General features: G+C 42.9%; 1 long non-coding RNA gene across 1 annotated transcript in view; it reads left to right on the top strand.

Moving 5' to 3' along the window:
• Window positions 1-5,601: 5,601 nt before the first annotated feature.
• The window catches only part of LOC108447364, a 39,728-nt gene continuing 30,694 nt past the window's right edge, over window positions 5,602-14,635 (top strand). Inside the window, exon 1 of the long non-coding RNA XR_001862906.1 lies at window positions 5,602-5,694. This is a non-coding gene — a long non-coding RNA (uncharacterized LOC108447364). The remainder of the gene's footprint in view (window positions 5,695-14,635) is intronic.

Below are 14,635 nucleotides of genomic sequence, written 5' to 3'. Positions count from 1 at the left end.
GCTTTTTTCTTTTCTTTCTAAAGGAATTCCTTATGGTGATATCTTTGTGGAAAAAACAACTTGTCCAGTCTGGGTGTTCAACTCAAGCTACAGCACCTCATTTATTTTAGTTCTGGAGTTACCATTCAGCCTCTCTCAGAGATAATGTGCATTGAAAAGGCCATGAAAGGAGGCAACCACTGCTGGGCTGAAAATGTAGTTTCAGACATCTCTGCTCACCTGGCTCTCAGGTGAGAAAACCTTTCTGGGCTGAGGGAGAAGGGGAAGAGCCTGGAGGTCACTGCTGCCCCTGTGCCAGAGGCCTGAGCCATGACAGAGGGAGGCTCTGGGCACTGAATACAGCAAGGTGTGGGAGCCTTTCCCACACCCACGCTGAGGAAAGGGATCTCTGAGCAAGGGGAGCCCGGCAGGGGCAGCAGGAGCAGCTCAGCTCCTGATGGTGGGGGATTTCCTCCTCCCTGCTGTGCACCCCCAGAGCTGCTGGACACTCTGGGTTGGTGACTCCTGCGTGGAACCTGCTATCTTGTGCTTTTGCAGCTGTACAGTTTGTAAACAAACTCCTCTTTATTCCTTTGGCTACGCAGTTTTGTCTGTTTCGGCCTTTCATTTCCCCGAGCAGTGCTGGTGCCCTCGCGTGGCCAATTTCATAACTGAAAATGTTGCCTGGCGGCATAAAATACGTAACAACATTGCAGTTCTTACAGAGCCTCTGATCTCAGAAGCAAAAAGTGCATTGGAATGAGAGCAGAAATATCACCGGGAGCTCGCTGTTCATCCCTGCAGGTCTCTCAGTACACTTGCCTGCCCTCCTGCTCCTCAGGAAGGACCATTTTCAGGGACAGAGGGAACGATCCTTAAAAATCCAGCAGCTCCTACAGTTGTGGTGCACACAAAAGGCAGTGCTGTATACACCCGTCAGCCTGCTGTAGGGGACTTGGGTGCTGAAGGCACGTTTTTGTCACTTTTTTGGCATTTGGCTCATTTTATCTCCTGCAGAACCTGGTAGGGCAGTGAACCAGAGTCACTGCAACACTGAACGATGCCAGAGTTGTGATGGTGAAGGGTGGGCATTACTCATGATGCCTTGAAATCAACAGTCAAACACGGTTAGAAGGGGAAAAGGGATTTTACCTTGGTACTTATTTTAAGGATCCTTAGATGCATCACGTCCAAGTGAAATGCACAAAAATGCACCCTGCAAAAATGCCCCCCCCAAAAGAACGGGTATAACATTATAGGTTTTACTAATTAGCATATCTATCAGAAATTCCTCAATGAGAGGCTCGAGTGAGCCCCCCTCCCCAAGGAACCGTCCCCTGGATGGTTCTATCTGAGCTTACAGAATGTGTTCTGGAGAGGACCTTGGGGTCTGGGGCACACTGATCCCTAACTACAAAGCTTCTAAAATGTTTAGTCTCTCAGCTTGACAAACAAGTCCAAGAATGTAGGCAAAAAGCACTAAGAATACAGAAGTTGTAAAAAAAGTATAACAGGGGTATAAAAGAAAAGGCAAAAAATCTTCATGGCATCACTCATTCCTCATTAAATCATAATTGCACCTAAAAACACCCCAAGAACAAAGGCTTTGGCATGCCAGGAGAGGCTGGGACTTCAGAGAGCTGGCAGGGTGAGCAGACTGACAGATCACCCTTCTTTCCATGTGAGAAGCTGGATGGATCTCACACCAGGAGCTTGGATCAGGCCAGGACTGAGCTCAGAGCTCTTGTCTGGCTGCCTGGTGCCATATTTATAAGTCAGGCTGCTGCTTTAGGGCATTGCTGAAGTCACTTGGTGAATTGTCACTGACTCAGTGGTCAGGAGGAGCCAGCCCTTGGTGTGCATGAAAACACAATTCTTTCCAAGTGCATTTAACATGGGCTGCCAGGAACATGACACTGTTCCACTCTAAGTCGTGCTTGCACAGGTTTTCTTCTCTCAACATAATCTTTTCCTGTGATGTTGTTTCCCAGTTTCCTGCATAAAACCCCAACTTAAAAAAAAAAATTAAAAATCATATTTACATTGTGACAGCTTGGTCATTTTTTCCTCTTGGAAAAGTTTTATTAGCAGCAGTTTTTAAACTGTGCCAGAAACACATCAAGGCTATAAAATCTTTTATTGTGTTTTACTGGTAAAAAGAATGTTTAAAAAAAATCTACTTGTTGGAGTCCATCCAAAATTGCCCAATGAAGTAAAATGCAGTAACATAACCTGGAAAGCAGCTTATGCAATGGGCTCACTACATGAGTGTGAAGACAGTACTTTGTGAGTGCTTTATCTGCTGTTCACTTGTCTCCAGCCTGGAGTGGTTCTTCATCCATAAACGCTGTAGATATTTATGGCTTCTCTTGCTGCAGAATTCTGTGTTAGCATATCACAAAAACTTTGGCACAAAGTCCATTGTCCTCCCACTTTATTTTCTATCTGTGCCACACTTTGTGCTGCAAAACCTCTTATCTCCAGATAGACACCAGGGATGGAGTCACCCCTAACAGCAAACACCCCAAAACTGCTCTTTATTGGATTTTTGCTTTTAGCCCTTATGTTTTGATGAAAAAGGAGAAGCTGTCTTTCCTAATTCCCTGGCAGCTGTTCAGACAATGAGACCACATCATCCTCACACAATTCTGACCTATCTCCCCAGCTTCCTGATTCTTCATTCTTCCGAGCTACACTCCCTTTCCAACCTTGAATAGGCCTTTTCTGTCTCAGAGAGAAAATCCTTTCTTATTATACAGCCACCAGAAAACCACATAGTTTTTCCAGTGTGTGGTCCGCTGCAAATACACTGAGATATTGGAGTTTTTTCCAAATCAAAACAAAACCCACTTACAATTGTTCTTGGAACGAGAACACTTGTATAACTGAGCTTGTATTTTTCTGTGTTACAAAATTACTTTCCTTGCATTATATTTGCTGCTTTTGGAAACTTTTTGTCTAAATCTCAACAGGGCTTATGGCCTGGCCTTGCTTTTCAGAGAAAACATTGGAATTATGGAAGAATATTGGAAGGAAGTGAAATGAGGATGCTTTGCTTTACTGTTTGGTACCCACCTCTGCTGGCCTCTCACTGTGGGGAACACCAGTCTGGTATCCTGGGAAATCTGTAGGCAGCTTCTGGAGACAGTCTCCATTGCAAGAAAACCTCCAGAGTCTGGGAGATCTAGTGTTTGAACTGGGATTCCAGAGAAAAGGTGGAGATGAGTGACTCTGAAACTTACACCAAATTTTCTTAGCAGCTCCTCCACTATTATGAAAGACACTACTCTCATATTTTATGCCCATTGAGCTCACTGAGTAGCTGTTATCACTAACCACTGGTTTTATTTGGGTCATTTTTTAAAAAATTAAACTGTTTGAGAACCTGCCATCGCTGTTTGCCAAAGAAAGATCATAAAGATTGGCAAGGACAGGATAAGCCTGCAGAATCTATTCTGGTTGTACTGAAAACTCCAATTTTAAAGATGTCATTTTCAAACAAGCTCCTAAATTTTATATTTTTAGTGTTTGTTGGTGCATGCAGAGAGGTGCAGACACCTCCTCCTTTTGTGGAACTCCCAAATGGTGAAAACTCCTGAGGCTTTGCACTGATACAGTCAAAGGTGCACACTGGATTTGGAACGCCCAAGCTCAGTGGTTGGTTAAAAATCCCAACCATGATATATAATAAATGACAGATGTTATAGGTACTCCTGGGTGCAATGAGGAAGGTCACAGAAGTTTGCTTCAAAAAATCAATTTTAATTCTCTTTTCCGGCTGACAGCTTCGTGCTAAGGGTGGGCCTCCATTTGATGTGAGCACTGCAAGCTGCTGCAGGCTACCAGCGATTGGAATTTACTTGGATTAGTCTAATTGCTGGCTCTGCCATCATCTGTTTGCAATCACAAAGAGGAAGCTTCTGAAGCTTGGGAATGAGAGAAAATGAAGTGTCCTGACAACCACAAAACAGCGAGACAGCTTTTGGAGGTTTTCCCATCACTGTTTGTGAGTAGGAACAAAAAGACACAGTTTTATTTTCTTTCCATGTCCATCTTTACCCTGCACCCATAACACAAATATATCCAGAACCAAAGAATAGTGGTAATTAGTGAAGGTCCCCAAGCACTGTCAGTTGATAATGAGTAAGAGTTCATGAATTGTTTTGGAAGGGGTTGAATTAGTTCATTATTGAATTAGTTGAATTAGGTCATTACTAAAAACATACTATTGTTCTTTCTATGGATATTCAACTTAGATTATAAAACATCCACATCCAGGGCTTTCAATTCAGTTTTAAAATGCATTTTATCTGTGGTTTTGCCCTAGAAGGGCCCTTTCTCATGCATCAGACAGGCACAAATTGTCAGGAAGTGGACAGATAGAACACTTTGATAACTAGAGACATTCAGACTAATTTTGCTTCTGTCCAGGGCTGAAGGTTTAGGCTGGAGAGGAAAGTTTGGAGTTTTGCAGAGCACAGAGCTGTGCTCCAGGGAGAGGCAGCATTGCACAGCAGTGGGAGCTTGGGGACAGCCTGGGCAGTGCCAGCCTGACCCAGACTGGCTTCCTCAGCCCTTCACCTGAGAGGAGTTTGAAAAACGCCAGTGAAAGGTGCTGCACAGGGCACCAGTGAGCCGGGAACCTGTGATCTCTGGCTGAACATTCAGGGATCTATGTCTGCCTGGGCAGGGCAGGTGGGAAAGGGCAGCAAAGGGATGCAGAAGGTTCTGTGCAGCCTCAGGAGCTGTCAGTGGGGCTGCAGTGTCAGGGCTGCCAGCGACAGGAGGACTTTACTCACATAAGCACAGACTGAGAAAACTCCTTTCTGAACTGCCAGGCTCATTATTCCCTAGGTAAAATTTAAAGTTTCATGGAGAAACTGAATATGAACTGGGATAATCTCAATTCTTTCACAGCTCTTATAGTGACAGTTCTTTGGTGCCATGGCCTGACCTTCTTCTACCTTATTTATTAAATCAAACAAACAAAACCAGCGAAAAGAAAAAAAAAAAAAGCTTTTACTTTTGCTTTTTCAGGGATAAATTGAGAGACAAGGCCTCACTAATGCTCCTTAGCACTTCAGCTCAAGTCAAAAACCAAGTGATGCCACTGGAGATTTAATGTGTTCCTAATGTGAAATATCTGCCCCAGTGCTCTACTCCATCACAGCTTCCTTATTATTCTGGGGACTGAGCTGAAGGTAAATCAGTTAAAATTGTGGCAAATTACAGCCTGGCTTAGTGAGCTCTGAGAGGCTCTGTCACTTTGTCCTGGGAAGGGTTACAGCCTTAGCACAGGCTGTATTTAATAATAGTATCATTTTTAAAATGCTGCTAAGTGATACTTAAGATTGTATTTGCGAACTTTCTTTTTGCTACATCAAATCAAGAAAGAATCTTAGTCCCAGTCATCTCTGCAATACTTGAATTTGATACGATCCAAGCTGATTTAACATATTTTTATAAAGCTAAGCTGCATTCTTTAGAATGAATCTTCCCATTATGCCAAAAATACAAATTCCCAAACATATTTGTAATTATAGTAATAATAACAATGCTCCAGACATGCCAGATTTCCAGTCTGGTGGATATAAACTGTTGGCATTGTGCATTTTTCTTTCAGCTGGCCTCTGAAGACAGCATCAGTAAGGAACAGTGGGAGATAAGCAGGACAGACCAGAAGAAGAAGAAGAGATCCTGAGGGCTGTCAGAACAGTAAGTACACGTTTTTAAAAATGTTTCTAACAAGCGCTTTTCTCTGAGACTGTGCTGTAAAACAAGCAGCATGACAGGGAATCATGGATTGATTTCCCTGACAGGATGTGCAGGTGGGACTGCAGGCTTGTATAAACTTGAAAATTGTATTTATCAAATGGTTTCATACTTGTGGAAGAACCTGGAGCAACATTTTTTTCTACAGAGATCATGTCTCAAAAGAAAAGTTACTTGATTTGTAACCTAGATCCAAATCAAAAGGGTGGATGTGAATTGTCTGTGAGAAGAATGATTGTGTAGTGCCTGAGCTGAAGTCTGTTAAACCTTTCCTGATGGTTGATTAACTGCTGAAAAAGAACATTAGCACTGTTGTGTGCTACACATTTAAAGATGTTTCAGGTGTTTTGCAATCAGATATGACAGCTTTTTTGGGTTTAGGTGTATTACATAACCACATGCACATACAGAGGCCTGCAAACAGAGGTAGGAGTAATTCTATTACCTTTTAAATTGCAAATTTCAGTGTGAATCCCCCAGAACCAAGTGAGCCAGGAATAATTTCACTCCAGCCTTACTCTGCTACGTTACTTTACTTCGGATCAAACCTTGCTTGTTTGCCCTGTGGTCTTAGAAGAAGGTGCTTTAAACCACAGAGAACAAGGTTTGCAAATGCTGTGGCCACTGCTGAAAGGAAACAGATGCTTTCCCAAACCCAGAACTCAGGGCACTGGAAGTTTTGGAGCTCTCTCCCAGAGAAATGGGGTTTTTGTTACTATTGGTTTGCTAAAACCCAAGAATATATTATACACTGTATTACATTCAGATGATCTCATCCTAAGCAAAACAATCTTGTGGGACCTCTGATTCTGATTAAGCATTTGGGCTCAAGGGACTGTGCTACCATCCTACCTCACTGGCAGGGGTTTTGTCATGAGACATTTGTTATGTTTTTGAAGCAAATATTTCTGTGATAAGTGTTATATTAAAACCCACAAGGATATGAATAATCCTGTTTTTGGTGAGGAGTTTAAATGGCATGCTATAAATAAAGCCAAGGCCACACATTGACTCAAAAAGGTAAAAAAAAAAACAACCAGAAATACTGAATAGCTCTGTTCATCCTGCCCACTAAATGGGGTGAGGCCATGGGGGAAAATAGCTTTTAATTGTATCACACAGGAATTGTATCACAAGTGAATTAGGACTACACATGGCAGCCTTAACTCTGGTGTTTCCAGCCCTTGAACACTTGACTTTACAACCTTAACATAGGTGGGTTGGGGAGGTTCTTATTAATTTTGTCACATGCAGGTCAATTCCCCTTGAAAGCAGTTGGTGATTTTAAATTTGTTCTGCTTGTCCATTCCATTTACTAAGTCTCAGCTGCTGGTTTTTAAACTGGGCTGGGAATGACAAATTCTCCCTTAAAAGGATTATTTGACTCATTGTGAAGTGAGGCTCTCAGCTGCCATCTTCACTTCTCTCTGCTCATAAACCTCCAGCCATGAGACAAAGCTCAGTGAGGCTCCTGCAAGGAATGGGCACCCCAAGGAAAGCTGAGCAGCCTCCAAAGCAATTGTACTGCAGTGACATCAGCACTCAGACATTTCCATTTGGTTTTTCCAGCACATCCAGGCAATAAGGGGCTCTGGAGCCAGCACACACTGACTCTTTATGGCTCCCCCACTGGGAACACGTCTCTGTGAGAGACCCACTGAAAGTGGTGGGTCCAAAAACCAAACAGCCTCATTTGTGGTGAGGGATTTGCCTTCCAAGCCTGGATAGTGACTGTGTCCCTCAGCCACAGCTTGTGTGGGGAGAAAAGCTGAAATTCAGCCGTGTGATCCCTGGCCCTGAGCTCTCTGACTGATAGGCATCAGCCTTTGTGCATCTCACACACCTTTTCTGCCACCTGACAATCACTCCTGACATTGCTACCGGCCCTTTCTGAGAAGCTGAAAAATCCCTTGCTCTGTTGTATTCCATTTCCCAGTGTGGGATATCATGGGGATAATGCTGAGCTCCACTTTGAAGTGCTGTAAGGGCTGGAGATGAAAAATGACCTTTGATTAGGGAGTATTTTAGCTCTTAAGTATTACTGGTGATTCTCTAGGATCATTCATTCCTTTAACACCACCTGAAGGAATTCCAGCACTCTAATCCCTACTTTACACATGGGAAGCAGATGCACTGAGCAGGATAAGAACTGGTTTTGTGCTTTCTTAGTGTAGCAGAGGTGGGGCAGGAACACAGGAATACATTGATATTCTTGAGCCAGAATGTTTTACCTTTCCTGGCTTGGTCTTTTTTTTTGGAGAAAGTCATTTTCCTCAACCTTCCCCCATCACCTTACTGATGTATTTCCATGTAGAAATAATATTTGGGACCTGAGATTGTGCCTTCTGAAGTGGTTTCCATCTTGCTGTCCTCCTAAGAGAACTTTAACCTTTATTGAATGATCATGTTCAGCTACATATAATTACAAATCCATAAAAAAACAAGTCCCCTTGTATTTATATACACTGCAGCAAAATGTACCTTTAAGGAGAAAACATTGCTTCAGTGTGACTGTCTGAATTTATTGGCTATTAGAAGCCTTGCAGTGTGTGGCTCACATTTTAGAACTCCTGATTTCAAGCTTAATGTGGTCAGGAAATATAAAAATACATTTATTTATGTCATCTACTAAAAATCTCAACCTATGTTACTGCAAGTCGAACCCAATCTGTGTTTATGTTGGAGAAGAATGATTGGTTTGTAGCTGCCTATGTTTCTAGCCAGGCTCAATGGAATGATTCTGCAGCAGAACTCTGGGTGTACTTTTTTTTTTTAAATTATTTTTATTTACTGCATGTGGCAGCTATTTCCTTCCTTCCAGAACCCACTGCCCAGTTCTCAAGGGCAGCGCAGCTGCCTGACTCCTATCAGGCTGTGTATGTGGAGTGCTGGGATTTACTGAATTGTTCAAGGCTGTCAAAATCCAGGCAATTATTTCATTATTACTGATACCTGTTCACTGTTGAAAGCTTGGATTTGATTTGCTTTTCCAAGTCTTTGCAGCTGATATTTGCACAGGTTTTCTTGTTATTAAACTGCAGGAAAATATATCTGAATAGAATTTCTTCTCAGACATTTGATAACTGGATGTCTCTGTCAGATGGGCTGCAGCAGCTTCCTTGTGGTACCTTCTTTCCCTGGAGCTTTAGTTTTGGTTTTGTTCCTGGGATGAAATCCCCACACAGGGATCTCAGCTGACTTTCCATGTATATAAGAACCAGGTCTGGCTCCCCTGAGCTGTGAGTGCAGAGGGGTTTGATGTCATCTCCTGCATCAGGTACAGCTGAGAGCAGCTCTGCCCTCCTGTCATCAGCACATTTAACCTTCTTGTCCAGCAAATTTCCCATCCTGTGTATGTGGACAATGAATATTAACACCATGCAAATGATTTCCTTTTAACTGTGAAGGCTCCCTGATTGAAAACACACTGTCCAGGTACCTGGGGCTATTCTGCTCCCTCTGAACAGAACACCCTTGCTGCCTTTAACTTTAGTGATTGCAGGATCAAACTCTAAGTTTCAAATATGTTGAAAGCAAATTTTTTTTCCCCTCTGGAAGTGAGAGTGAATAACCAACTTGGTAAAAAAGGTGTAAAGAATACAGAGCAGAAGAAGCCATGAAGATCTGGGGTAAAAATTCAGGGAAAGAAAAAAATAGCATTAAAAGTCTTGCTTGAGAGTCCAGAAATTTGTCAGAAATTCAGAAGCTGAGGTTGGTGGAAAGGACTCTTGGGATATAAGCAGGAGAAGAATTGAGGAAAAGCTAAATTACTGTGCCTGGAACTTCCCTATCTTCCATATCATATTCCAAAATGAGGTCTGGATCACTCATCCACCTTCCCAGCTACTGGGGAAGTCATACCTTGGTGTTATTCACCCAGGTAGGAAATAAGGGTTTAAGTATCTTTGGGTTTCCATGTCTTCTCTACATTGCATCTCCCTTCATACATAAAGGCTCTTAAAACAACATTAATGTGTGCTATAGAATTGAAAATAATATAAGTGTAGGGTAATTCTTTCATGAGGCTGCTTTTTAATTCATATTAACTCTAATTTAGTCTAAATATCATACCTGCATTTGTCAGTATCAGAGCTCTGCTCATCCTGCATTTTTGGTATATGTTGTACTTAATTTTTATTGAAAGATACTCTAAAATTATGGGAGAGCATTGATCATTCCAGTATATATTTTTTAATTAAGACGTTCTTATGAGTGCCTCAGCCAGCAAACAATCCCAATGCTCTAGTGGGACAATAAATATGTGTAGAACTCCCAGACCTTGCAATCCTGTATGAAGAGTTGGGTGATTTTAAAGGAGCTGCTTTGTTTGCTCTAGGAATTCATGCATCTCTGGGGCAGAACTTCCAGTTTTAACAGTGTGTGTCAGGATTAGCAGCCAAGTCCTGTATATTCTCAGCTCCTCAGGCCAGCTTCTAAATGCCTATTGTGAAGAAAAAAAAGAAAGGAAAAAAAAACCCCACAAAACCACTTTGGGAAGGCCTTTTTATGGGTGTGCTTGAAAGAAAATCAGCCAGGAATAATGTCCACCAAGCAATTCCATGTAGGAAAATGGGACAGTGCTGTAATCCAAGGCTTGAACCCCAACAGCAATGGAGAGTCTGTTGTTCTGCATGGGCTGCCTCTGGAGTATCCCTTTTATGAAGGTTTTTGACTTCTTAAGGATTTCTGTACAGATTTGCCATAAAGTAGCTGAGGTCTCCTGGGCTCCTCTGCCTTGTCCTGCCACAGAAATCTCATCTAACAGCCCTGGCTTGGGAAAGGAGCCATGAGGGAAAAAAAAAGAACAGGCTCCTTTTGTAGCTAATAACTTCCTTTAATTGGTAATTAAGCTGCCTGCTACTTATAAATGTCAATAAAGGTCAAAATATTTAGAAGCAGAATCATTTTAGTGGCTTCCCATTTCTCATTGCATAAGCTGCCGGCTCAGACCACACACAGGCACATTTGAAGATGGTTTGTATTTCAGAGCCCTCATCTTCCCACCAAATTCTTCTCTAAAGCGGCCCAGAAGGGACAGAGCAGCTTTAGTCAATAGGAGGGAGGATGTGAACTGAGTCTTCTGGGTGAGCATTCCTCACATTTTGGAATTGCACCGCAGGCGCTGGGCTGGATCAGGCAGGGCCTGGCCAGATGGTGCTCTCATTTACTCCTTCATTCAGGGAGAGGGGCTGCATCCCATCCATGTGCAAAACGACTCAAGGAAAAGCTGCCTGGTAACAGATTAAACACCAACTGCAGCTTGGAAATGAGAATTAGTGTAAATCCTGTTGTTTCTGTCGAGCAGGGAAAAATACAGAGAGTTTTGCTTGCAGAGTTAACATGTACAAACACTTATCCTCTCTGCATGGATTTGCTGATTTTGTGAGCACTCTTCCCACTGAAATTAATCAGTTTACAAGGGGGCAAGTGAGGGGACATTTGGCTTTGAAGAGTGCAGAGAATGTATTCCCAGAGGGATCTTTGATCTTTTTATGGTGTTTTGTTTCTGAAGTGTGTGTGTGTGTCCTGCAGGGACTTGGCATTTTGGAAATCAGAGCCATGGGGACTAGACTTTGATATTTCACTGAATATAGCTGGAATATTAGAATATGAATGTGGCCTCCTTTTTAATGCTTCCCCAAAGCATCCTCAAGAAGCTCAGAGCCTAATTTACCATTCCATGAGCTCCCCATATAGGACAAGGTGGGGGTTTTACGGAAGGACATTGCAGTGGTGCTTTCTTGAGTCTGGAGGTGGAGATGAGCTGACCAGGATGTCAGGTAGAGCTTGGAATGGGAAACCCTTCCTTCCAGACTAAATTGGTGATGTTGGTGAGGGTGCCACAGGTCCCCAGCTCAAGTTTACTCTTGGTAGCATCAATCTGAGTAAGTGGGAGACTGGAAAATGTCCTGGAAGCAGTGATGTCCTCTTGGCACATTCATCCTGCTTGGGAAGTATGCACTGGAGCCCCCCAGCCCAGCTAGGCCCAGCTGTCACTGGAGGCCAAGATTCCATGGACTCCTGGGTGTAAATAATCATTCCAACCACATGGAATCTCCATGTTCTCCTGGGGCAGATTTGCTCACTGGTTGCATGGTATGATCTCTGTTATTGAGTAACTGATAAAACATTCCTGGGGTTACATGTAAAGGTACTTCTGCCATAAAAATATCAAGCCAGGGAAGCAGGAAGCACTCGTGCTGATGTGACTCCTGCTGCCTTGTTTGCTCTGTGTCAGTCCCAGATGTCTTCTGCAAAGATTCGAAGGAAAGGGCTGTGAAGAGAAGCTTTATATATCCAAGTGCTAGCTTTCAAAAAACAAAAATGCTCTCCAAAGTCCGGAGATTTTGTTAAAGACCATAAGCTTAAAGCTGATAAGTATGCTTTCAAAATTCATTATTTCCTGGGTGTTTCTGAGTAAGTGGAATATTTTTATCTATTTTCTTCCAAACTTTTATTCTGCAATTGTGATGGAGAGAAGCTTTGTATTAAAAACTTGAAAACAGAGCACTCTGAAAATCACTTTCATGATTTCAGAAGCTGCTCATTTGATAATAATGCATGTAATTATTCCAGAAGAGCAATTTGACCATTGTACCAGAAAAATAGTGTACATTTTGATATTAAAGACACAAACACAAATTTAGTAGCATTTTGAGACTTTTGAGATGAAGTTCATACTGCTTCATCTTTCATATATCCTCTCATAATTTGTCTGGGGGTGGTAATGTCTACGTGTTCATCTTAAGAGCTGAAAAATGACAAATTAAGATAAATACTCAAGGAATTTAAACTTCCATTTTCATATCACAATTTCTGTAACATGATAAGGGTTTGTCCTGATCCTTCTGCTACAACTCTTCCCCTGTATCAGCACAGCCCTGCACCAGGCAGGATTTGTGTCTGTGCCTCCCTGTCTGCCCTGATCCATCCCTGTCCCACATCCTTCAGCTGATGGGATTTGCAGATTATTGGAGGAGGAACAGAGGAATGGGAAGGGTGACTTATTTCTTACGTCATGATTCTGTGCATCTTCAGTGGGACTGAGAGAAAAGGCAAAAAGAGGGAAAGAAAAGGAATACAAGATTAAAAACCAAAATATATTGAAAAACAGAGGACAAAAAAAGTAATTCCAAAGTGTAATTCCAGTAGATGATTATTGTGCTAAAATCTATACATTCTCCTGGGATATAGCTAAGAAGCAGTGAAGGAGTGGGGAAGAAGGTGGGAAGAAGAGATGAAGATGGGAATCTCCTTCCGATTTCATCTGTGCCGCTGAGCAGGTCTGTTATCAGGTGTGTTATCGGGTGTGTTATCAGGTGTGTTACCTGTCCTTCTCTAGGAAAGAGTTTAGAAGGACACTCTAAAAGAGCTGGGCTGCTCCAGGCTTCCCATCTGGGAACCCCAGCAGCAGTGGCACGAGTTGGGCTTTTCCTTTCACTGAACCCATCTTCTCATCTCCCTGCAAGTTTTTGTGTAGCTTGGGCGGCATGGAAACGCTTGCAATCACTCCTTAGGAATTCTTTCCTCTGTTCCTTTCTCTTCCCATTCACACAAACAGTAAATCCCTGCTGTCAGTCCTGTAACCCTGTGCTCACAGAACACTGAGCACTGACAGCTCCAGCCACCAACAAATGGTGCTGCGCGTTTTCCTTATGGTTTCCCAGCACCTAGTGTATGATTTAGATCCTTCAGCCTCCAAAGTGCTCCACTGGGTGTCCTTTAATATTGCATTATATTACTCATGATGCATAGTCGATTCCACTGCTTCCATTTACTTTAGCAATGATAAATGGCACAAACTGGATGAGAAGTTTATAAATTTTAAGTGCTTTGTAGCAACTGTTACCCAGAGAAATTTTCAAACTGTTTGTTACTTTGGGTCATGGAAAAATTGCTTCCAGAAGCTTGGTTAATGAGTTTCAAAACAGGGTAAAATGCATGAATTCTTTATGACTGAGAAGCATATTAGTGTCAGGACTTTCCCTTCTGTAGGAATCGTCAATTCTGCACAGTTAATATTTTAAATGAGTTACAAAAATATAGCAAAAACACTCAAGAAACTTGCAAGTTAGCTTTTCTCACTGTAATGACTTCCTAAAAACTGTGTTCAGCTGCAGAGGCAGGGCTGGAGCATTGTGGCCCAGATGATGCCTGTGTATGGAAAGGTGAGGCAGCTGTGTATGGAACTGTTGAGGCAGTTGGAGTAAACCATGCCCTGGTCAGTGTGGTGTTAATACAAGTCTGTGTCATCCCTCTCCTTGTGCTCTGAGTATCCCAGTGTGGAGCGAGCTGGAGGCTGTGCCTTGTGGTCTGGCAGTACTGCCTTCCCCGGGGATGATTCGGGCAGCCTGTGTATTCCCGGTCCCTCTGGCCATTTGTTGGCTATGGATGAGCCACACTGCAGGATGTAAATAGGTCTCCTGGCCTGCTGTCTCTGCTGCTGAAAGTGGTAAACAACAGCCAGCAAAGCAGGAGGACAAAGGAAATGGGGAAGGAGTTAAGGAACATTTACAGGATACAGTTCTCTCCATTTCCCACAAACAGCGAGGTGAAGTGTTCAGTGAGAGGAATATGGGATGATGGCTTTTTACTGCACAGAGGTGCTGAACCTTTGGGGATAGAACATACCAGAAATGTTCATTCTTATTTAACACTCACAGGAGGGGCCCCTTGTGTCCTGCATGACTGTGAGAGCTCACAGTCCCCAAAATTAGTCTTGAGGAAGTCGGGTCTGCCCAAGCCCCAGCAGTGCTTGACAGACGGGATCATGACTTTAAACTGCCAGAGGGCAGGGTTAGATGGGATGTTGGAAAGAAATTCTTCCCTGGGAGGGTAGGGAGGCCCTGGCACAGGATGCCCACAGAAGCTGTGGCTGCCGCAT

The sequence above is a fragment of the Corvus brachyrhynchos genome, unplaced genomic scaffold (assembly GCF_000691975.1).
Source record: "Corvus brachyrhynchos isolate BGI_N302 unplaced genomic scaffold, ASM69197v1 scaffold200, whole genome shotgun sequence".
Lineage (NCBI taxonomy): Eukaryota > Metazoa > Chordata > Aves > Passeriformes > Corvidae > Corvus > Corvus brachyrhynchos.
Note: the sequence above shows the minus strand (reverse complement) of the source record. Positions and strands in the feature narration are given on the sequence as shown.